Consider the following 25,459-nt stretch of genomic DNA (forward strand, 5'->3'; position numbering starts at 1 on the left):
TTGTAGGATCATTATTGACGATCGAATGAGTCAATCAGAGCTGAAACACCACTGTTTATGCGGCAGAATCACACAAACAGTTTGAATCAAATAGAATGGAGTAGAAATAGAAAGTAGATCACTTTAAACACATTTTCTCATTAAATCTTCTCAGAAAAAATTCGGCAGCAATTCAGCTACAACTTGGACATTCAGTACGAAATGAGAAAACAACACAACTATATATAGGGGTCTAATTCCGCTCCAAATGACATCGTGTTATTTCGGGAGGAATCAGCTGCAACTGATTTCGCTCCAAATGACACCATGTCATTTCGAGCGGAATCAGCCTATTACCACATAAACTTTACAAACAGCCCCCTAAACTATACATAACTGACATATTTGACCCCTAGACCCTATACAAGCTTGACTAAGACTAAGACGTAGGCTTTAGACATTCGTGCATCAACAACCTTAACTCTTCTATTTTCTCGTACAACGTGCCCTGATCTAACATATCTAGTACAAGACTCGATACAAGACGAAGTCGACAGATGTATGCACTAACAGACTCCCCCTCAGATGTTGATGAGTCGTAAGTGTCGAGTCTTCTCATCTTTAGTCTTTATCAGTATCTGGGCTTTCAAATCTTCTCTTGAATATCTTCATACTCCCCCTTACGATGTGCTGGCATTCCTTAAGTTCATCAGCATCATCAGCTTCAGGATTATAATCTGGCTTTCACAAGTTCACGATCGTTGTCTGGCTCATACTTTATCCACATAGTCCTCAGGTATCGGAAACCTGACTCTTTAAACACAAGCTTCTTAGGATCGATTAACCTGGCTCTTCTATATCCAAACTCACTTTTGATGTTGTTCCAATATCGTGACCTGGCTCTCATCCAGCTCAGGTTATCTGCACACAATCTCTACCTCAAAGTAAATTTTACAAATTTAAACATTACAAATTTAAGAATTCAAACTCCCCCTCAAATTTAACTAGACTCCTGATGAACCACTTGTAAATTTGATCAAAACACATTTGTTTTCAAACACAGACTTCCTTCACAAAATAGTCATCATGTTTAGCACTTGGAACTTTGAAAATCAGCTTTCAACACCAGTTGTCAAAAATCTTTTTGGATTTTTCAAAAGTTATGCTAAAACACACTAAAATCTTTTTGGATTCTTGAATGTAAATGGAATACAGTAAATAAATATTTACAGACAATATTTTTGTGAGTTTGTGAAAGAGGATCATATCAGTTAAAGAGACATATCACCAACACCGTTAAGCTTCATTTCATTTTAAGTTCTAAACAATTCACTTTGATTGTCAGTATATTGGTCCACTTAAATTTTCACACAAAGTTCAATTGCTTCGAGATATGCTATTAATGTCTTAAGAACTTTAACTTATTCGCGTGTCCCACTACTTGAATATACTCCCGTATCCAGATCCCAATATTCAGTCTTACAGGTGAGTATACCACAGATGATATCTGTAAGGGGTTAGATACGAAACCGTGAGAGCTTAGGTCAGAACTTCCTTTCAGCAGAGAGATGACAGCTTGACTTTTGGTGTGTCCCCTTTAGAGAATCTTTTTTACAACAGCACATGATTAGCATTTTGCAATGTTTCATCATTTTTTATGCTGAGGGCGGTGCTATATTTCAAGCATTTGCAGAAAGTATTATGCACGGACTAGGTCGGAATTTCCATTCAGCAGAAGTCCCGGAATAATACCCCAGATATCACTAAGTATAAAGACCTAGTATCTCAGAAAGATGGACCTTTCAAACAAAATTTCGGGGGTTACCCATATATCCAAGAAATGTTACCCACGATATAAGCAAGTTTGAATTTTTAGGTTTATATGTCGTCACAATCTACTAAATGTACGAAAACCTACTGGCATATCCACAGTGAGATTGTTTATCACATTTTAACTTTCCATTTCTTTAGCATGTTGTGATAGTCCACTGATGTACTATCATTTCCTCTTTTGCACAACAAAACTCATTTTTGATTTTATCATGTTTTTGACTTTTTCCAATTTTCAAATGTTTTTGGATTTTCTGAAATTTTTACTCCCCCTAAAATGCAAACACATTTAAAGAAATTTGAAAAACAAATTGTACAAGTAAGTTCACAACTGTTGTGAACCGCTTCAATTTGCCATCCACTTGGCATAAACAGTCAGAACTCCCCCTTTCAACAAACTATATTCTCATTTAGATTTCAAAACACTTAAGTTTGTTTTAATCAAAATGATTTTTCCAGAAAATAAGTTTGTTTTTACCACTTGTAGGGACGGATTCATCATCTTGTTCATTTAACCACTTGTATGAAGATTACATCAAGTTCAAATTAATGACCTTGAGTAATCACTATGTCAGAACAAACCTCTGTACCACTTGTAAGAACAACATCACCTGTTACCAAGTGTAGGAATAAAACATCTACACTAAATCAATTTTACCAATCAAGATGCCGATTCCTGCTTCACACTTACCAACCTGGAAGCTCCAGCAAGTCACACTTAACCTGTAGAAATCTATCAACATTAAAATTCATTCACAAAATCAAAATTAACAAGAATGATGCTGATTCCTGATCCACGATTACAAACTTGGGATCTCCGGCAAGTCAGATTTTTCAAGGGAAAAGAATTTCCACCAAAGTCTGACCAACCTTGGGTGTTTTCAACTCTTGTTCAGTCGGGTTATAAGTTGCCTTCTTTGTTGCATAAAAATCTTTAACCCCTTTGGCCTTTCCCTCGACCATTTTCCCAAAAATTTTCTTAACATTCCCATTGAATGTTTTCTCGACATCAAACTCATTCTTCTCAGAATAAAACTGATCTGAGATCTCAACCTTACCAACTCTCTGTTTAACTTTTTCAATCTTAAGTGATGGAAACTAATCATCATTCACTGAAGACACAGATTTTTCTTCTTTCTCCTCAACCTGTGGCTCTTCTGGCTTTGTGGAACCAGATTCATCGCCGTCTTTGTCATAAAATTTCTTAACATCCCACACTTGGTTATCCTTGGCTCTCTTTTTATAAAAAAATTTCTTTGAACATTCACCAACTTCATAAGTTTTTCAGAGACTTCCTATTTTGTCTTTGTAGCTTGAGAATAGTTCCATGCAATGTGACCAACTTCATTGCATTTGTAACAGGTCCTAGTCTCTTTTGGATGAAAAACTCCAGTTCATGTTCTCTTCCTCTCAGCAAGAATCTCCTAGTTTGATTGTCTCCAGAAAGGTTTCTTCTATTCTTCTTCAGCACTTCCTCCGGAAACAAATTTTGTTTTTGTTTTAGAATTTTTCTCATTTTTATAATTTTCAGGTGGAATAGATCCAAGTCCTTTCTTTTTGAAGTTACCATTATGGTTTGGTTTCTTTTGAAAACCAGAACCAGAACTGTAACCTTTTTTCTTGTTTAACCGTTGTTGAACTCTTAAAGTGTATTTTTTAGGTTTTCCAGTAAGATTTAAATCTTTTATTTCAGACATATTAATTTCTGTCATTTTAAAAACCTTTTTGATCATTTCAAATCTAAAACTTCTTATTGGAAACTCTTTGTCAGAATATAATTTGTCAGAATCATTCAAAGTATATGCTACTTCAAATGTTTCATCATTCAAATTCAATTTTGATAACAAAAACTCTTTACTGTAAGCCCTTTTATCCGACGACTTTGGACTGTTGACTGACGAAGTTGAACCTCCAGACTCAGACTTTGACTCAGACTCCTCATCAGTATCCAACACCTGATCGACCACCTTTTTGATTAACTCAGACTCATGATCAGTGTCAGACGATGTGAATGTAACGTCAATGTTTTCTGGTATTTCATCAGTTGTATCGGTTTTTAACTTTATATAAACAGCTTTTTTCGACTTGCTCCTCATTTGGTTTTCTGGGAGAATAACCTTCCCAGATCGGAGGCGGACACTTGTTATAGCTAACAGTCAGTTTCTTACAAGTATCTTCCTTCTTTGGCTTGTCATCCTGAAAAGCTTCAAAACCTGCAATAGTTGGATAAATTCGATGAATAAGATAATCAGAACTAGAATAGCTCTGTAATAAGCGTCTGATTCTCTCATTCTCAATTCTCTCGGTTTCCAACTCTTGCTTCCACTTGGCACTTTCTTCGATGTAGAAATTGATAGCTTTTATCTTCGACATCATCACAGCATTCATCATTGTCAAAGCATCTTCTCGTTCAGAATTTGTCTTTTGAAGACCAGTTACTGTTCTGTTCAATACATCGTAAGATTCCTTCACGTAATTTAGATTGAACAATAATTGTTCCTTCATCTTCTCATATTCAGCCAGCTTTTCATCTTTAGCTGCACATTCCTTGCATGTTTCTAGACACTTTGTGCAAGGCTTGATGACTTACACAATCTTTTCTACTTCAATTGTTTTCACCACCTCAACCACCTTTTCTGCTTCAATCACCTTTTCAATTTCACCAACCTCCTCAGCAGCAACTTTAACTTCTTCCTTTTGGACCAGGACTTTCAGACTTCATTTGTTCTTGTTCTTTTGCTGCTCGTCTCTCCTTCAGCTTCTCCAAACGAACTGCAAAATAAAAATGAAAACTTTCAGGAGAGAGATGAGATTTTGCCACATTAATATGTCTTTCTTCCTCATCATCACTACTGTCATCAGTTGGTGATTGATCGAACTCAATTGACTTTTCAGAATTATCATCCAAAGAACCAGAATCAGATGGTGTTTGATCAAAAACAATTTCCTTTTCTGAACTTCCATCTCTTGGTAAACTTTCATCTGAACTCTGTGAGCATTCATCTGATGAAACAGACTCTTCTTCTTCATTCTTCACACTAACTCCAATAGATTTCATCCATTCGGTAAACATGTCTGGTTCTTTCACCATCTTGGCAATGAAAGCATTAAACTCTCCCTTTTCATCAACAAACATATCCCAGCTAAAGCCTTCAGGTAACCTTTCATCATCTTGATTGATTAGGCATGCTTTGCTGTCGGGTGATATGTATTTATCCCAGTTGAAATTCACTTTTTCTTGATTCACTAAACATGCTCTCTTTGAATCCTCTATCACTTTTCTACCATGCGCCACTTGTGGTTCTTGTTGTTGTTGTTGACCAACTTGTTGATATATGGCTTTCCGGTAATAATCGTCTTTTCCAAACGGATTCTTTGCATCACTTGCTTCTCTATTCTTGCATTCTCTCTTGAAATGACCTTTCTCCCTGCATCGAAAACAAGTAACTTTATATTTATCAAAACCCAAAGTAGAAACATGTGCATCAAGAAAATCAGTTCTTCCAGTAATTAATTTGAACTTTTCTACTCTTCTTAGGACGCTAGCGAGACACCATTTGATGTCCATGAGCTCCATCTCTTCAGCGTCTATCTGATCGTAATCCTCCTTTGCTAGCATAGGATTTCCGATCCTCCCTGCAACCAAGCCTTCATAAGATAGTAGCATGAAACCAAGTAATGCCATGTGATCTTTCGCAACTTCTTCAGAGAAACTTTGACCATCAGGAAGATTCAAAGCAATGTTGCATTGTATCACATAACCATTTCCACTTTTAGAACTTTGATGCTGAAAGCTTGATGTTGTATCTTTTGGATTAACACTCGGATATGAAGAGAGTCCACTGCTGTTGTTTGAGCTTTGATCAACCTTTTCAGATGAATTTCCAACACTAAAAGCAGTTTGAATCTTTGGACTTCTCTCAGCCTCTGGAACACTGCCTTTGTAATACATTTTCACATCTTGTTGATTACTCGGATTGTTCATCCTAGCAATCTTTTGTTGTTCAAGATTTTGACCCTCAATCTTCTCAATGAACTGTGAAATTGTCAACCCATCATAAACCCCTGTATTCTTCAAAATCATCAAATATGTACCCCACTCTTTCTGAGGTAAAGCATCAGCTAACTTGTCGACCCATTCTTCACGATCTTTGGTTATGCTCAACATCGAAATGGATCGTACTAAGTGGCAATATCTTTCAATTAATTTCTTTGTATCTTCCCCGGGTAAACTTGAGAAGAGATCAAATTCTTTCTTAAGCAGTGCCTTTTTACTCTTGATCATCTTTTCACTTCCTTCAAACTTAACTCTAAGAGCATCCCAGATTGATTTTGAAGTTTTGTCATGTTCGAGCAATATAAAGATGTCTTCTTTAATGGCTTGCTGAAGTAAACTAATCATCATCTTTTCTGCTTTGTACATGTCAGGTTCTTTGTCACTGAATTCTGAGATTTCTTTTATAACTTGCAGATTTGTACGCGGTAGAACATATTTCTTCAAGATACATTCCCATGATCTCAGATGGTTAGCCTGAACCCAGTTTTCGAATCTATCTTTCCATCTGTAATACTCTTCAATGCTCAATAGCTTCAGGGGCTTTTGTAACGTTCCGGTCTCGTTTTCTAAGTTCATGTTTTGAGCAATGGAAGCCGGAGTAGTCGGGGATGTGGCAAACGCGTTGTAGAATTCTTCACTCATGATTCGGTAGAACGTTTTTCAAAAACAGTCAAATTCAAGCGGAATAACCAGAACACAATTTCAAGCGAAATAACTGAAATGTCTTCAAGCGAAATTATCACACTTCAGTTTCAAGCGAAATACGGTTTGCAGCGAAATAACCAAACTGTTTTCAAGCGGAATAACCAGTAACCCTATTTGAAGCGGAATCACAAACAAACTTTCAAGCGAAAACTGACTGATAATGTCTGAAGCGAAATCACTGATTTCGCTTGAAATTCTTCAAGTGGAATAGTAACTTTGAAGCGAAATACTTAATTTCGCTTGAAATTTTCAAGCGAAATAACACCTTCAAGCGAAAACAGAACTAGTCCATTCAAGCGAAAGCACAACGAAGGTCCATTTCTGCCATTTTTAATGCAAATTTTGCTCTGATTTTTTCAAGGATTTGTTTTAATGCAGTTTTTCACAATATATGAGAAATTTAGCCGATTTTAACCGTGAAAACTTGTTCAATTGATGAAAGAAGGTGTAGAAATAAGAAAACACAACGAAATCCAGATGTAATCTGCAGAACTCCTCCTCCTAAGCTCTGATACCACTTGTAGGATTGTGTGCGTGACCCGAACGAGTCGTTTAGAGGAGTTTTGATCAGTTTCAGAGGGAGAAACTAAGAAACTGACTTAGAAACAGCTTGTTCTTCACTTTAAACACCTTTTAGATTGATATAACACTATTTACATTCACTGGATAAACTGGCAGCACCTCGGTATCCAAATTCAGATTCGATACAAATGATTTCGCTTGTAAGGTATTTATAGTATTGAGATTCCGCTCGAAAGTGTCCAGGATCAGTTCAAGCGAAATCACTATGTTGTGATTCCGCTTGAAACTGCCTAACATCATTTCAAGCGAAATCATCATCTTCAAGCGAAATCAGTTTAAATCAACATTAACTCTTCTTTTTTCTCGTACAACGTGCCCTGATCTAACATATCTAGTACAAGACTCGATACAAGACGAAGTCGACAGATGTATGTACTAACAAATCAGAATCGAAATACCCTTCGAGCGTGAAATTGCCTTCTTTTGGATACCACAACCCCAGTGATGGAGTTCCTTTCAGGTAGCGTAATATCCGTTTCACAATCACCATATGCGAAGCTCTCGGGTTAGATTGAAATCTTACTGCGGGGCAGGTAGGATACATGATATCGGGTCTTGAAGCTGTTAAATACATTAGCGAACCGATCATGGAACCATGTAGCGTTTCATCTACCTTCTCTCCGGTGAGATCAGGATTTATCCCATGGTTCGTTGCTAATGGGGTGGAGGCTGGAGTAGATCCTGACATCCCAAATTTCTCTAAGATATCATGAACGTACTTCATCTGATGTATGAAAATTCCTTTGGGTAATTGTTCAACCTGAAGACCCAAAAGGAATTTCATCTCACCCATCGATGACATTTCAAATTTTTGCTTTATAACTTTCTCAAAATCTTTGCACAAATCTTCGTTTGTTGACCCAAATTTGATGTCGTCCACGTATATCTGAACAATCAGAAGATGACCATCGACTAGCTTGGTGAAGAGAGTGGCATCCATTTTCCACGGATGAAGGTATTGGCAAGCAGGTGTTGAGACAATGTCTCATACCAAGCTCTCGGGGCCTGGTGTAAACCATACAGAGCTTTATCCAGTAAATAAACCTTGTCTTTGTAGATTGGGTCGGTGAAGCCCGGTGGCTGTCCGACATATACCTCCTCTTTTACCTTCCCATAGAGAAAAGCCAATTTGACATCTAGCTGAAAGACTTTAAATCCTTTCCACGACGCAAATGCTAGGAAGATTCTAATTGCTTCAAGTCTAGCAACGGGAGCATACACTTCGGTGAAATCTATACCCTCCTGCTGACTGAGACCCTGGACTACGAGTCGACCTTTGTTGATAATAACCCCTCGGTTGTCTCTCTTGCATTTAAACACCCATTTTGTGTTAATCTTCTTGTGACCATCTGGCAAGTCTACCAACTTCCACACTCCTAACTTCTCAAATTGACTTAACTCTTCTTGCATAGCATTGACCCAAGAATATTCAGTTAACGCCTCTTTGTAAGTTCGCGGTTTGATCTGCGAAATAAAACAACTCAGTGAAAACTCAGTTTGTAAAGGTGTAACTGTAGAATAAAAACAAGTAAGCCCTTGGTCAATTTGTCATCTAGTGCGGACGCCTGATTGTAATTCTCCAATGATCAACTTTTCTAGATGGTTTGAAAGAGTTCTTGGCATCACTTCGCCTGGAACATCTACCTCGCCTTCCAAATTTGTAATATTCTGATTTACATCGTGTTCACCGACTGGATCTGTTTGACTTGAAATCTGGATCTGCTCCCCCTCAGAATTTGAACACCACGATCGAATATTAGTCTATCATCAGATTTTTTATTTTCGTTGACTACCGTCTGATTATCAGGAGCATGTTCTTATTCTGAAGATTGTTGTATATCATCATGTTCACCAGCATTACTTGGACCGGCTTCATCATCATTTGAAGTTTGCCGTTGACGTCTAGAATACTCAGCTGGAAACCTTTCCTGTGATGACTCATACTCTCTCAGAATATCCAACTCATCAAAGAACTCTGTTTCTTCTTCTTCCATATCAAACGAATCCCACAAAGTGTCATAATTAAAACGCCATGAATCGCCGGGATTCTGTGGTGGCATTGTATGACCTTGACATTCAACGTTGTGTGCTTCAATAATCCGCTTCAAGCTTGGAACAAAAACTCGTTTTAATGGACTTGAGTAACCAACGAATATTCCTTCAATACTCTTTGGACCAAACTTTCCAAAAGGCTCTAGAACAGTGTAGGGAGACCCAAACGGTTCAAGATACTTCAGATTCGGTTTGCGGTTATTGATCAACTCAAAACACGTTTTGTTGAATTTCTTCACGGTGAGAACCCTGTTGAGTGTATAGCAAGCGGCTGACAGTGCCTTTTGCCCAAAAATTGACTGGTAGCTTTGAATCAGCAAGCATTATTCTGGCCGTTTCGATTAGTTTCCTGTTCTTTCGTTCTGCTACTCCATTTTGTTGTGGAGTGTAAGGAGCACTAAACTCTTGTAATATACCTCTTTCATCACAATACTCTTCCATCTTGTTGTTCTTGAACTCAGTACCATTATCACTCCTGATTTTTCTGATTCTAGTCTGGTACAGGTTTTCAATTTTTCTGAACAACGCCATCAAGCTTCCAAACGTCTCATCTTTTGACTTCAAAAAATGATACCCATGAAAATCTTGAGTAGTCATTAGTAACCACAAGACAGTAGAGATCCCCAGTAATACTTTTGACATTCACTGGACCAAAAAGATCCATATGAAGTCTCTCTAATGGTCTTGAGACTCAGTTGACTTTCTTTTGAGGATGTGAGTTCTTCTTTTGCTTGCCTTTGACACATCTAATGCACTCCCCCTCAAGATGAAAACCTTTCACATGAACACCAGTAACTAAGTCGTTATGCACCAGGTGATTCATTTTTCGTAGGTGAATATGACCCATCTTTCGATGCCACAACTGTGATTCTTTTTCGGTTGCTTTTGACATAAAACAATGAGCCTGACCCGTGGTTGTAGTAGCTACGCTCATGTCCAACACGTACGAATCATTGACTCTTGGTGGTCTCATGATAATCCATTCTTCGGGAACAACAAATCCTGGTTTCAAGATCAAATATTCTTTGTCTGTGAAGTGCGTTGTATACATTCGATCACAAATCTGAGAGATACTCAGAAGATTATTCTCAAGCTCATCGATGTAGTTAACTCTTTCAAACGTGACGATAGATTCGACAAAGTTCCTTCTCCAATTATTCTACCACCTAGATTGCCTGCAAAACCCACATAGCCTCCATTAAACCCTCTAACATCGTACAGCAGGGTCTTCTTCCCCGTCATGTGTCGAGAAGCTCCACTATCCATAATCCAACGTGAAACGGATCTTGGAAGCTCCTGCTCATTTAAAACAAATTTAGTTAGATTTGGATGCCACCCAAGCTTCTTTCGACTCAGGTAGCTGAATGTTTACAACTGTGGTTTTGGTGTACAATGGTGGAAAATTTTTGTCATTCATTTTTAAACTCTCTTCAGACCCAACCTCAACCTCTTTGAGTAAGAAAAATTCATCTTTTTTAGATTGAGCAGATGGTTGGTCTTTCTTTGGAACAATCTTCTTCTCAGAAATTGACATCTGTTTTTTAAGTTTCTCATAATAATCCAAAGGAACATTCATCTTTACTGGTGTGGTAGAAGACGATTGTTTTTCTGACTCTGAAACCTTTGGCTTTGGAGAACTTGTTTTCTTTTCAACAACTTTTGGCTTCCATGTTTGTTGAGATGATGCAACTCGTGTGTAAAACTTGTCATTTTTAGTTACCACATTCTTCACAGGTTCAGTTTTGATTTTTGTGTTGTCATTTTTCAAAACCTTTTTCTCAACAACCAATGAAGCTTTGCCCTTTTCAACAATTTTCTTTTTCTGACTCTCAACAACTTCAGACTTAGGCTTCAAGTTGGTACACTTTCGTGCAATATGTCCAACTTGATTGCATTTAAAACATGTTCGAGTATCAACTACCCGACTTGTACCTTCAGTCTGAGGCTGTGAGGCCTTTTTCTCAAAGAATTCTTCATTTGATTTTGAAAAGATTTTAGATTCTTCATCAGAAAGTGAACTTGAACTCGAACTTCTCACAAACACTTTCTTTTCAACAAATTTTCTGTTTTGAACATTCTTTATCTGATAATTCTTACCACCCTGATAACCACCCGACCATCTTTTTTGATTGTTGTTATAAAAACGCGGTGATACAACAGGTTTTTTATAGTAAGATTTATCTTTTTCAAAGTTTAATTCTCTTTTGGAATGTTTCAACCCTTCAATTTCCGACACATCAATTTCAATCAACTTGAACACATTTCTCAGTTTGCCAACGTTCACATTCTCTATCGGAAAATCACGATCCGAATACAACTTATCAGATCCTGCCATCTTGTACATCACAAGATTAGGTTCTTCACTTATGTTGTTTTTGGATTTTGATTTCGAAATGAATTTATCCAAAAAGCATTCATCATCCTTAGTAGTGTCACTTTCAGTTTTCAAAACATTTTCAGCTGTACTTTTAACAATTTCAGACTGGACACTATCCTCATCAGATGATGAAGTGAATGTGACATCAATTGTGTCTGGAAGTTTCACTTCATTTTCTTCTTCATCATTCACCAACCCGGATTTTTTCTTTGAAAAATTATTTAACACTGGCAGTGGAACCTGATGATACCCAACCCCAATTCCATCCGAGTAAACATCTTCACCTGCTTTTTTCTTCCCAATTGGTTTAGAAACGATATGTTGAAGAACAAAACTTGCGGAGTTGTAACTGTTAAGTTTCAACTGAATGCGTTCATTCTCAATTTTAGCTTCTTGAAACTGAAGCTTCAACTTAGCAATTTCATCCAGTTGCTGATTAATTTGCTCTTCTTTTACCCTAAGAACTCCAGTTAACTGAGCATTTTCTTTGCTTGTTTTACCATTTCTTTCATTAGAATCTTTTACTGTTCGTTTTAGCTTTTCAAAATTTTCTGAGAGTTTACGATTTTCAATAATTAACTTTTCGTTTTCTTTCCTGATTCTTTCTACATCACTTTTATCATTTTCAATTTTACCGGTTAATTCTTTAATTCGTTTATTTGAAGCTTTTAACATTTTGTCACGGTTCAAGATCTGATTCTCAACATCTCTGACTCTTCCTGTCAGTTCTTCGGTCTTTTTACCGCTGAGGTAAGTAAGTGTACTACAAACCTTGCCGTCTTTCATGTAGTTTTTGCAGTCACTTTCAGTTTTGACTTTCTTACCTGTCTCATTGATTGCACCATTCTGACTGACCTTGCTTTTAGACTCAGTTGCAAAACCAGAAACTACCTCTAGCTCTTTTGCAGCAAGTACTTTGTCAGCCTTCTTCTTCAAATTTTCAGAAGTAAACTCTTGTGACGTATCAATAATCCTGTCATCAACTTTCTTTGTCTCCTGCTCTTTCTCTTTTTCTTTTTCTTTTTCTTTTTCTTTCTTTTCTCCACCTCCCCACCATAATCTTTGATTTGCGTCTTCTCGTTCAGCAATTTGCTTGATAACAACTTCAAGACTAATTGAATTTGGATCAACAGCAATGTTTCCTTCGGGATCAAGGTAACATTCTCTATCAGCATCCCATCTTTTCGTCTTTTTAGCTTCTTTGAATGTATGATAGATTCTGCTTATCCTGTTTGGAGCTTTCATTCTTCTATTGACAAACTTCTCTTCTTCTATTCTATTGTCTTTGAAAGGAACAATTTTTGTGACAAACGCATAGCCCACCGCATCCTCTTCTGGTAGCAGTTCACTCCAATCAAAACCTTCGTCATCGTGAATAACAACAAGAGCTCTTGATTTTTCTTTGGGAGCATCTTCAAGCTGTTTCATTCTGGGCGGTTCAGATTTGTTCTGATGATAGATTGCTCTTTTGTAATAATCTTCTCTGAATGGATTTGCAGTATCATCAGCAGGTGCGTTTCGACATTCTCTTTTAAAATGTCCCTTTTGTTTACATCTAAAGCACATGACCTTTGATTTATCAAAACCCAGTTTTGTGGAAGGTCTCCAATAGAATGTCTGCCTGTGATCTCCATGAATCTTTGTGCTCGCCTGACTGCACTAGCCATACACCGTCTGATATCGATCAATTCCATCTCTTCTGGATCGATCTGGTCATAATCCTCCTTGGTGAGGTTAGTATTTCCAATCTTGCCTGCGACAAGGCTCTCGTATGATTCAAGAACAGACGCTAAAAACACCATTTGCTGCTTTGTGGATTCTTCACTGAAATTTTGAGCATTCTTTAGATCCACAGCGATGTTACAATGAAACAAATTCTTTGAAGCTGATTGACTTGAAGTAGTTGATGATGAACCACTATGAAAACGACTGCTAGAACTTTCTTTGTTTGACGTATTAGAACTTTCAACAGAGAAAGCTGTCTTTGGGGATACAGTCTTCGGGATCATACTTCCTCGGTAATACAGCTCAACATTCTGCTGATATGAGCAATGATTGATTTTGTTTGATTTCTTGATATCTAACTCATGACTTTCCAATCTTTCGATTAACAAAGCAACCATCAGATCCTCCGACTTTATTGTGTTCTTCAGCATCAAAGCAAAGTACTGCCAGTCTTGCTCATCAGGCAGCGAATCAAACAGTTTGTCAACTAATTCTTCTTGTGTATATATGGTTCCATGTCTTGCCAGCTGTAGGATCAGTTTTAACCTCTATAACGAGTCAATTGAGCTAGTGCGTGCCGGAAATGTCGCGGAAATACATTTCAGACATGATACAAAGCAAACAGTGAAAGAATAGAGTAGAAACAGAAGAATTATACTTTAAACACACTTTTTCACTTGTATTTCACTTGACGTACGGACAGCACTTCGACTTGAGATCACATACAAGGTTACAAATGAAAAACTGAACAGGGGTATTTATACTGTTTCTGGTCCGCTTATGTGACATGCCACAAAAGCGGATCTCCCTATCAAGTTGGTTCGCTTTTGTGGACATGTGACACAAAAGCGGACCTTTTACATTCAAAACAAAAATTTACATTCTAACCCCCTGTACATTACAATATCAACCTATCTGGACCCTATACATGAAACTAGCACAACAAAGACGCAGGCTTTAGACATTGTGTACCAACAAACTCCCCCTTGGATGAAGCCGCAGTCTTTGTCTAGGATGTAGGTCTTCAGATAGCTTTATATTTCTCTTCACGCAATTTTGGCTTCTTGCTCAGCTCGACTCTGATTCTTTCATTCAACTTCTTCTTCGCTTTCTCTTCTTCAAGTTGTTATTTCATGAACATACCTCTCCTTTCTACCATCCTTTGATTCTCACGTTCACGCTCACGTTTCGCCTTCCTCTTCATCTTCTCATCTAACGACCACCATGAAGATTTCCACTTGCTTTCAGAGTTAATGCTTTTCTGAAAACACAGTGAAACTACACGTTGAAATTGTTGTGCTTGCTCTTTGTCTGCTGGCTTATAACGAATCTTGTTAATGAACAAGCATTCTATATCTTTTACTGAGCAGTTAACCAACCACATTGGATCATAAACGTGAATATTTCTTATTTCACCACCAGCTCTGTAAGATATGATCGCTTCAGTTGTAATGCAACTATATACCCAATCAATAAAGCCTTTATAGAACTCCTGCTCCATTTCTGTGACAACCCTCACTAAACCAGGTATCCGTACGATTTAATTAATAAATAATTGCTGCTTAATTACTGTGCTTAACTGAAATTGCTGACGAACTGCTACTTGATTTCTAGTACCTGTATATTCTTGCATCATACTTTGATTTCCGTCACTACATTATTTACAAGTTGAACCTTAGTGACAAACATAATGCACTAAAGCACAGTAGCATTAGAACGGATAACCTTTTGAACATGCTGATAAAGCCAGCATCAGGCAGACACTGCCACTAAGGGCCTGTATGAGCCAGAAATATTTTACTACACCCATAGTGAGTGTAGGGATACAAGGGTTGTAGAACTGCGTCTCTAAGGATAAGATATAATGATTGGATGTGCCTAAAACGTACTCTAAGCACAAAACACAGCACTTTTATTAACATACTAGCTTCTGGCTAACTGATAAAGTGCCAAGACATGGGGAAGTATTCCTGACACTTTTGGAAATAAATTGTGTCACTAAAAATATTATTAACGACGCTTAAAAGATTACTTAAGCAATTTAACGGATTACTATCCAACCGAACAACCGGACTATACCCGGAACATAAAAATATTGCCAATAATATTACTGATCTTTTTCTGAGCCAGTTAGGGTCCCTGATTACCCTAACACCCGCATTAGAACGCATCACACCACTAACCGAGTTAACCCCTAATCTAACGTGCTTTAAAGTAACTAGACACTAATTATATGATTGAAATCGAACCAAAGGACCCCCCCCCCCTTGGCCGATCGGTCACATTGTGACCAAGTGAAGTACAAGTTGATTATTTTATTGGATTGTGTCTAGAATCAAGAAGACACATTAACCTTTGGATTAAGCACTTGATTTTGTCAATAAATACAACACTAAACTCAAGAGTTCTTATCACTTCACAACCTCACCAAAAATCACTCTCTCTCTCTCCCTCCAAGAGCTCTCGGCCGAGAACCCCCATGCACACCCACCCATTGTCGAGTTTTGATCCATCCATTCCTACATCATACAAGTGTTAAGGGTTACGTATTAGGAGTGTTGGAGCAAACGGAAGCGGAAGGACCTTTCTACTTTGCTTTTATCCATCACATTTTCGCCTAGATTCTTCCCTAGCCCCGAGCTAGAGGTATAATGCTTAAAACTCATTCTCGAACATATCTAAGGTGGTTAATAAGATTTGTAACGGTTGAAAGTCGGAAACTTATCTTTTGAATCTTTAAAGTTTACTAAAACATGAATCTTGTTGGTTAAAAGATCATAAGTTGTGTAAAATTTGTAGTGTTTAAATATGGTGATTATTTAGGCCCGATCTACGATGTGGTGGCTTGGATCATCGTTTAACCCGACTTTGTTAAGATCATAGATCTTGACATAAGCTTGTTTCTATCGGTACAAGGGCTAAAAGGTGAAACTCTACCACACGAGAAACATGAACTTGTATAAAAGTGTTTTTACTTGTAAAATAGTGTTTAAAACTAGCGGATCTACGTATCTGCAAGTGGTATTTTCGTAGAACCAAGTGTCGAGAAAATCATGTTTTATAAAAGACGGATGACACTAACAAATATGACTTTTGCAAACCACTAGTGTATAAACACTTGTGAAATGAAAGATCCGGCAAAATAACAATTTTTGTAAAAGATGACAAGAAGATGTAAAGGATGATTTATGCTAAAAACGAGGTTTTTACGGGATTAAGTTATTTTACACATAGATCCACAAAATATAACGGGATCTACACTGTAGTTTTCGGAAAAACTACAAGTTCATATGATTATGCGATTTTACATACTTGTCGACTTTTGATGTGTCGGAAATTGATTGATTGATTAAAGAAGTGTTGAAGTGATTTTGTAAAAGAAAATGATATGCTTGAAAGCGTGGCCACCTCCAGTTACAGGGGAAACTCTGGCGAAATTTTTCTAAAACCTAACACTTAGAGTTATTTACAAGTGTTAGAATTGTTTTTGATATGTTTTCAAAATATATTTCGCCACTACTTTATTTACTAAATAATCGGAGGTGGGATTTTCACAAAACTAAACATGATAAATATATACTTAGTAAATATATTTTCACCACACTGTTTATGATTTTTTTTGTGAAAATACATAAATATTATTTTTAGAGTAAAAATAATATTTCGAACGATAACAGCTCCAAAATAATACAAACGCTTACATGACATACATATAAGTTACACCGGTAATTATTATTACCACTTAATCGTTAAAACGTAACTTACGCATTATACGGAAATATTCATGGACGCGTATTTTGTCAACGCATTATTTTGGAAGTATTATGTGAAGTGAAAATATAATATTTTTGAGAAAAATATTTATATTTTGAAAGTAGAAGTAAAAATATATTAAGTGGGACTTAAAGATATAATAAAAATACACATGTATTAAATCCCCCATCCTTGGGAAGGAGATTAACTACCAAGTACATGCCAAATATAAACACGAAATAGTTGTCTAACTATTTCCCAAAAACTTAAACTATAAAGCTAAGGCACGGCCATCCGTCTAATAGAATTAGCACATGTAGGTCGTTGCACAGCTGCCTGACATTCGGAGTACTTGGTATAGCGACGCACTGACTGTGAGTTCATGTCCCCCTTTTCTCTTAACTGTTTTCAGTTTTCTAAACTGCGGGGGTGAAATACATGTTACATTGATTATGAATACTTTATACATGGTATGGTTAGCGTAAGGAGGTTTGGTACTTAAGATCATGTGAGTGGGTAGTCGGAAACTTGAGGCCATTAATCCTCATGGTAGGACCGAGGGACAGGAGCGGTAGATCTATCTGGGTGTAGCGAGCCCAGCCCCAGGTCCAGCATAACGGACCTCGGGGTGACTTAGTGCCCGACGCATAAATCCGCTAGGTTTGAGTCTTCCTACTTGCACTTCACACATATCAATGGCCTTGCAAACCATTGGTGATCTCTTTTTCCTTATTTGCTACATACCAGGATTTTTGATAAATACAATGGTTTATTTACTCACTTACACATGAACTCGCTCAACATTATTGTTGATTTTTCAACTTACATGTATTTCATGGAATTAAAGATCTGGCACGGTATGGTATGTTTTCCGCTGCATTAGTCACCGAGATCATCCAGGGTTTGGGGAATGTGACTCTTTCCTGGACAAGTCACAGTCCTTAAACCATGTTTATGTTATGTTATGTTTGGGTTTGTAATGTTTGAACAAGTTTATGGTTGTTAGGGTGTTATCCCGTTAAGACAATGTTATGGTATTTTTATTTTAATGGATGATCTTGCATATTTTTAATTCATATAGCTTTGTTATGATTAAGCTATGGTATTAAGAAGTCACACCAAATTAACCACGCTTCCGCAAAGCCAGGGTGTGACAGCTTGGTATCAGAGCCAGGTTCATAGCGAACTAGGATTCCTCCTCGAGTCTAGACTATGATCACTAGGGCTCTCACGAAAACATTTTTACTGCATACCACTTAAGTCCAGATCCAAAACCTTTTTATAAACAAATGTTGAGCGCATTTTATTAATTATTTTTAGGCTCAGTCTGGGAGGCGGAGGCTCGGTCTGGGAGACTGAGGCTCGGTCTAGGAGGCCGAGGCTCGATCTAATGGATCGAGGTAGTTGTCTAGTGGGACTAGGGAGTCAGTCTGGGAGGCTGGAGATTTGGCTAGTGGGACTAGGGAGTCAGTTTGAGAGGCTGGGAGAATTGACTAGTGGGACTACGGAGTCAGTCTGGGAGGCTGGGAGAATTGACTAGTGGGACTAGGGAGTCAGTCTGAGAGACTGGGAGGCTAGTGGGACTAGGAAGAGCAGTCTGGGAGGCTGGGAAGCTAGTGGGACTAGGAGAACTATGTGATATTTTACTTGGCGACTTATGTGATTACCTGATTGTATGACTGATTATTTGTGCATATTTGTGTTTGTGTTACAGACACATGGACTCACCAGGCACTGGTGACTCAGACACCACTGGACCCCTACCTATCGTATCGGATGACCTCCCATCTTCGGAGCATGAGGTGCATACATCTGATTCCACCAGCACAGATGACGACGACTTCCAGCCCTTCGCACTACTCGAGGGTGCTGATGAGCCTGCGGATGGCCCCCCTGCTGAGTACTTACCCCTAGTTGTGATTCCGGCTCCTATTCCTTTAGCCGTCTATCCCGCATATGACTTACTACTTGACGCCGAGGCTGACGGCGATATCGATTTGTTTGAGGATGAGCCTATAGAGGATGAGATCCCGGACGCAGCCCTTCTTCCCGCTGGCGATCTTCTGATGATCGCTGATGCCCCTGCTGAGGACTCACCCGCACATTCACCTGTCCCAGACTCCTTTGAGTCTGTGGCTTCCGCACCTTCTCACGAGGTGAGCGCACATCATTTTGCACACGACTCGGATCCTGACCAGGCATCCTCAGCTGCACCTATTCCGAGCTTTGCATTTGAGCATGACGACATAGAGGATTCTGATCCCATTTTTCCTCCGGGATTCGACCCGGATCACGACATTGAGTTTATCCCGATGGACCAGCTCATGGAGGATCCCGCTGATCCAGTTGACCCTATTGATCCTGAGTTCGACTTTGATATGGCTTTTGATGACCATGAGCATGCCTTGGCTCCTGAGCAGGCAGCTGCTCTAGATCCTATGCCCGAGCATGACCCCGTACATGCTGGCATCCCAGTTGAGCCCGTTTTAGCTGACCCGCCTGTTGGTGATCTTCCTGTAGATGTTCCTTTGGGGGAGCAGGTCATTGCCGCCGATCATGTTGATCCACTTTTTGTTGCTGATATACCGGTTGACCTCCCTGCTGATCACATTGCACCAGTTGACCCTGTTGTTGTTCCTCCATTTGATCCCATTCCACTTGAGCCTGAGCACGCACTGTTTGCTGACCACAGGGATCCACCCGATGAGGACACACTACCTGTTGATCCCTGTTACACGACCTGTTGATTTTACTTTTCAGGTTCCTCAGTTTGTACCTCCAGCGAGGCCTGGAGAGGGCTCTTCAGCCCATCCTTTTGGGCACGTACCGATGTCTATTCCCTTCATGCCCCAGATGTCATCTGTTCCACCCTCTACTTCACCATTTCATGTGGCACCATTTGACCCCACCAGTGAGCCTTTGCTTTGGTCGACACCACCAGCCATGCCACCTACTGATCCGTACCATCCGTTTCATGTGGGACACACTATAGAGGATGTTTTGATGTCCTTCGTTCATCAGCATGAGTCACACACGCAGCGTCTCCAGGAGCTTGAGAGAGCTCAGCTGCCACCATGTTCATGCCATGGTCAGATACACTCTCCTCTTCAGCCATGTCGATCATTACCCCCAGATTTTGCTGCTCGTCTTGTTACACTAGAGCAGCAGGTTGCCTCTGTCATTCGCACTCAGCAGGCTATGGAGGAGGACTGGCTTCAGCTACGCCGCCTGCTTTACACTTACTTTCCCCCTCCTCCGCCGCCATCTGTATAAGCTCATCAGTATTGCTTGTGTAGACATTGGTGAGAGGACCGCGATTGCTTTTGTTTGCATAGCATTTTGGAGACTACATGATGATACTGACTTTTGACACATACTTGATGTATTTGATGTATTTGACACTGATTTGATATAGCTTTTGGACAGGGGTGATGTAGCCCCCAGTTGATTGATGATTGTATGACACAGTGATGTACTGATACACTTACGTTGTGGTCTCGATATATATGGCAATCGCAGTATTCTCATCATATTTGATTCGCTTGATTGCTTATTTGCATTATTATGGCATGGGATGTTGTGTGTATATTATTTATGACATGGGATGTTGTGTGTATAATATTTGTGACATGGGATGTTGTGTGATTAGTATTTGTGAAGTATTGATAACATGAGATGTTATGTGCTATTACTATTACTATATACGTATGCGTTACTATGGCCTGACCGACGTAAACACATCTTTAGAAGATGCCGCCAAGACGTCAACCTCAGCCAATGCCCACTACTCAGGACGAACTACAACAAGTCATTGCTGCTGCCATTGCTCAATATGCTGCCTCTCAAGGAGGAATGAGTGGAAGCAACTCCGGCAACATGGGCAACAACAACAATCCACCTCATGGTAACCCTAAGTCATTAAGACATACCATGACCTGAATGGATTCCCTTAGCAAGAATGCTAATGCCAATCATATGTTATAATGTACGTGCAGGGTGCACTTACAAACAGTTCTTGGACTGCAAGCCCGTAAACTTCGATGGCACATGTGGTGCTGTCTCCTTCGTCCGCTGGGCCGAGAAAACAGAATCCGTACTTCGCATGAGCAAATGCGCGCTGGATCAACAAGTCACTTACATCTCAGGGCTATTTTTGGATGGAGCCCTATCATGGTGGAATCTACAAGTCCAAACACTTGGCGAAGCTGCTGCTTACGCATTGACGTGGACTGAGCTGAAAGAACTCATGCGCAAGAAGTACTGTTCTCGCGCTGAAATTCAGAGATTGGAGACCGAGTTTTGGCATCTAAAAATGGAAGGTCCTAAGATAGCTGAGTATGGTCAGAGGTTCCACGACTTGTCGCATGTGGTACCATACATGGTCACACCTGAGTTCAAGAGAATTGAACGCTTCATTTGGGGATTAGCTCCTCAAATCATCAGCATGGTGACCTCCTCCAAACCTGCAACTATCACTGAAGCCATTGATTTGAGTGTGGCTCTTACGGAGGAGGCAATTCGTTTAAACAAGTTTGATGAAGTGGAGCCTAAGAAGAAGGAGACTCATGTGGAGTCATCTGGAGGGAACAAGAGGAAGTTTTCAAACTTCAAGCAGGGCACCAGGGTGGTGGTTAAGAAAGGAGAGCAGAACGCGCCAGCTCAGGATACAGTTGGTAGGAAGAAAGGAAAGGGGTATATGGGTGCACAACCCAAGTGCAACTCATGCCAACGACATCACTCTGGTCGTTGCAGCCTAAGAGTTTGTGAATCATGTGGGAAGACTGGTCATACGAAGGATTTTTGTTGGGCTAGTGCTGGCCGGGGAGGCTAGGGAGGATCTGGGAATAGGAATAACCGGGGTGGTAATGGGAATCGCCCCCAAGGAAACCGTGGAGGTGATGGGAATCGGGTCGATCATGCAAACCAAGCGGGCGCCATGAATCGAAATCAGGGAAACAATCAAGCTGGAAACGTTGGTGGGAACGGGCAGAGGCCCGGATGTTTCAACTGCGGTGATGTTGGGCATTACAAGAGGAATTGCCCAGAATTGAACCAAGCCCGCGGAAGGGTTTTCAACATAGAAGCAAGGGAGGCGCGCCAGGATCCCAATGTTGTCACTGGTACGTTCCCTGTAAACCAACGCTATGCATCCGTTTTATTTGATACTGGCGCCGATTATAGCTTCGTGTCGTTAGAATTTAAGAATATGCTTGGTTTAGCCGCTAGTAAGTTAGATATTCCGTACTCGATCGAATTAGCGAATGGGAAGTTAGTAGAAGCTAATGAGGTGATTCGAGGTTGCGTAATCGAGTTGGGAGAGCGCGAGTTCGCTCTAGATCTACTACCAGTCCAGTTGGGAACCTTCGACGTGGTAGTAGGGATGGATTGGTTATCGAGTAACAAGGCCGAGATAGTTTGTCATGAGAAGGTCGTTCGTATCCCGACCGATGATGGTGAGACCATTATCGTTCACGGAGAGAAGCGTGAGACGCCGTTGAGGATTATTAGCTGCCTGAAGGCAAGAAAGTGTTTGCAAAAGGGATGTGCTGCCTTTCTGGCACACATTATAGACAAGAAGGCTGCTGAGCCAAAGATCGAAGACATCCCTGTCGTGAGGGAATACCCAGAAGTCTTTCCAGAAGATTTGCCTGGCTTGCCGCCTCAAAGGCAAGTGGAGTTTCGCATTGACTTAGTTCCAGGCGCCGCGCCTGTGGCTAAGGCACCCTACAGACTTGCTCTGTCTGAGATGCAGGAACTGTCGACACAACTTCAAGAGTTGTTAGACAAGGGATTTATCCGACCAAGCTTCTCGCCTTGGGGAGCTCCAGTTTTGTTTGTCAAGAAGAAGGACGGTAGTTTCCGTATGTGTATTGACTACAGAGAGTTGATGTGACAACCCTCACAAAACCAGGTATCCGTACGACCTAATTAACTATTAATTATTGCTTAATCACTGTGCTTTACTGTGTTTGCTGATAAACTGCTACTTGATTTCTGATAACTGTACATGTCTGCATCATACTTTGATTTCCGTCACTACATTACTTAATTACCGAACTTTAGTGACAAACATGATGCACAAAAGCACAGTAGCATTTGAACGGATTACCTATTGAACATGCTGATATAGCCAGCACCAGGCAAATACTGCCTCTAAAGGCCTGTATGAGCCAGAAATATTTTACTACACCCATAGTGTGTGTAGGTATACAAGGGTTGTATGATTACGTCTCTAGGGATAAGATATAGAGATTTGGATGTGCCTAAAACATACTTTAAGCACGGAACATAGCACTTTTATCAACATACTAGCTTCTAGCTAATTAATAAAGTGCCAAAACATGAGAAATTATTCCTGACACTTTGCAGAATAAATTGTGTCGCTAAAAATATTATTTACAACGCTTAAAGGATATCTTAAGCACTTTAAAGGATTCCTATCCGACCGAACAACCGGACAATACCCGGAACATAAAAAAATTGCCATAAATATTATTGGCATTTTTCTGAGCCAGTTAGGGTCCCTGATTACCCTAACACCCGCATTATAACGCATTAAACAACTAACGGGGTTAGACCTTAAAGTTAACTCACTTAACTTAACTAAACTGTAACGGCACGATCGAGACCCAACCGGGCGACCCCACCCCCCTTGGGCCGGTTCCATTGGAATGGAACTAGAGGGTACACCCCTTTTATTATTTAATTCGTTTTGTGGATATCTAGAAGCATTGAGAACCGATGGACGAAGAACTTGAATTTCCCTATAAATACTCCTCTCTCTCACACAAGAACACACACACTAAACCAACACACTCTCTCTCCCTCTTGTGCTCTCCCTCTCGGCCAAACATAGCCACAACCATCCATCCATTTTTCGGTTCAAGTCTTGCCATTCCAAGTGCACACTAGTGTCGGGGATCACGTACAACGAAGCTTGGAGCAAACGGAAGCTAAAGAACCTCGTGCATTTGCTTTTATCCACGCCGTTTTCGACTAGATTCTTCCCTAGCCTTGAGCTAGAGGTATATTGTTTAAAACTCGTTTTTAATCGTATCTAAAGTGGTTAAAAGGATTTTTGACGGTTAAAAATCGGTAACCCATCATTCGAATCTAAAAAGCTTACTAAAACATGAAAATCGTTGGATAAAAGGTCATGTCGCGTGTAAAAGTCGTAGTATTTGAATATGTTGATTATTGAGGCCCGATCTACAATGTGGTGGCTCTTATCATCGTTTAACCCGACTTTGTTAAGATCCCGAATCTTGACATACACTTGTTTCTTTTGTACAAGGGTTAAAAGGTGAAACTCCACCACACGGGAAACATGAATTTGTGTAAAAGTGTTTAAACATGAAAAATAGTATTTAAAACGAGCCGATCTACGTATGTACAAGTGGTATATTCGTAGGACCGGGTGTCGAGAAAATCATGTTTTACAAAAGTGGATAACATGTTAATAAAAGATGATTTCTATAAACTACAAGTGTAAAAACACTTGTGAAACGAAAGATCCGACAAAATAACAATTTTTATAAAAATTGTCGGAAGTTGTAAAGAGTGATTTGTTCCAAAAACGGGGTTTTTGCAAGACTAAACTATTTTATACATAGATCCACTAAATATAACGAGATCTACACAATAGTTTTAGAAAAACTACAAGTTCATGTAATATTGTGATTTTACATACTAGTCTACGAGTTTAATGTGTTGAAACTAGTTTGAAGTATCGGAAAATGATTTGGTTGATTTGAAGAATTGTTGAAATGATTTTGTAAAAGAAAATGATACGCTTGAAAGCGTGGCCACCTCCAGTTACAGGGGAAACTCTGGCGAAATTTTCTAAAAATATAACACTTAGGATTATTTACAAGTGTTAAACTATTTTGAGATGTTTTCAAACTATATTTCGCCATGACTTTATTTATTAAATAATCGGAGGTGGGATTTTCACAAAAATAAACGTGATAAATATTTATTCGATAAATATATTTTTCACAACACTGTTTATGATTATTTTGTGAAAATGTATCAATATTATTTTTAGAGTAAAAATAATATTTACTAACTTTGTCGAACCCAAAATAATACCAACGCCTTCACGATAAACATATAAGTTACAACGGTAATTACTATTACCACTTAATCGCCAAAACGTAACTTACGCTTTATACGGAAATATTCACGAATGCGGATATTGTCAACGTATTATTTTGGAAAGTATTATATGAAGAGAAAATATATTATTTTTGAGAAAAATAATTATATTTTGGGAATAAGAAATAAAATATATTAAGTGAGACTTAATGTTATAAACACGCATGTATTAATTCCCCCATCCTTGGGAAGGAGATTTTCTACCAAGTATATACACGGAACGGTTGTCTAACCGTTTCCCG

Source organism: Helianthus annuus, chromosome 5, assembly GCF_002127325.2.
Source record: "Helianthus annuus cultivar XRQ/B chromosome 5, HanXRQr2.0-SUNRISE, whole genome shotgun sequence".
In the NCBI taxonomy this organism is placed as follows: Eukaryota; Viridiplantae; Streptophyta; class Magnoliopsida; order Asterales; family Asteraceae; genus Helianthus; species Helianthus annuus.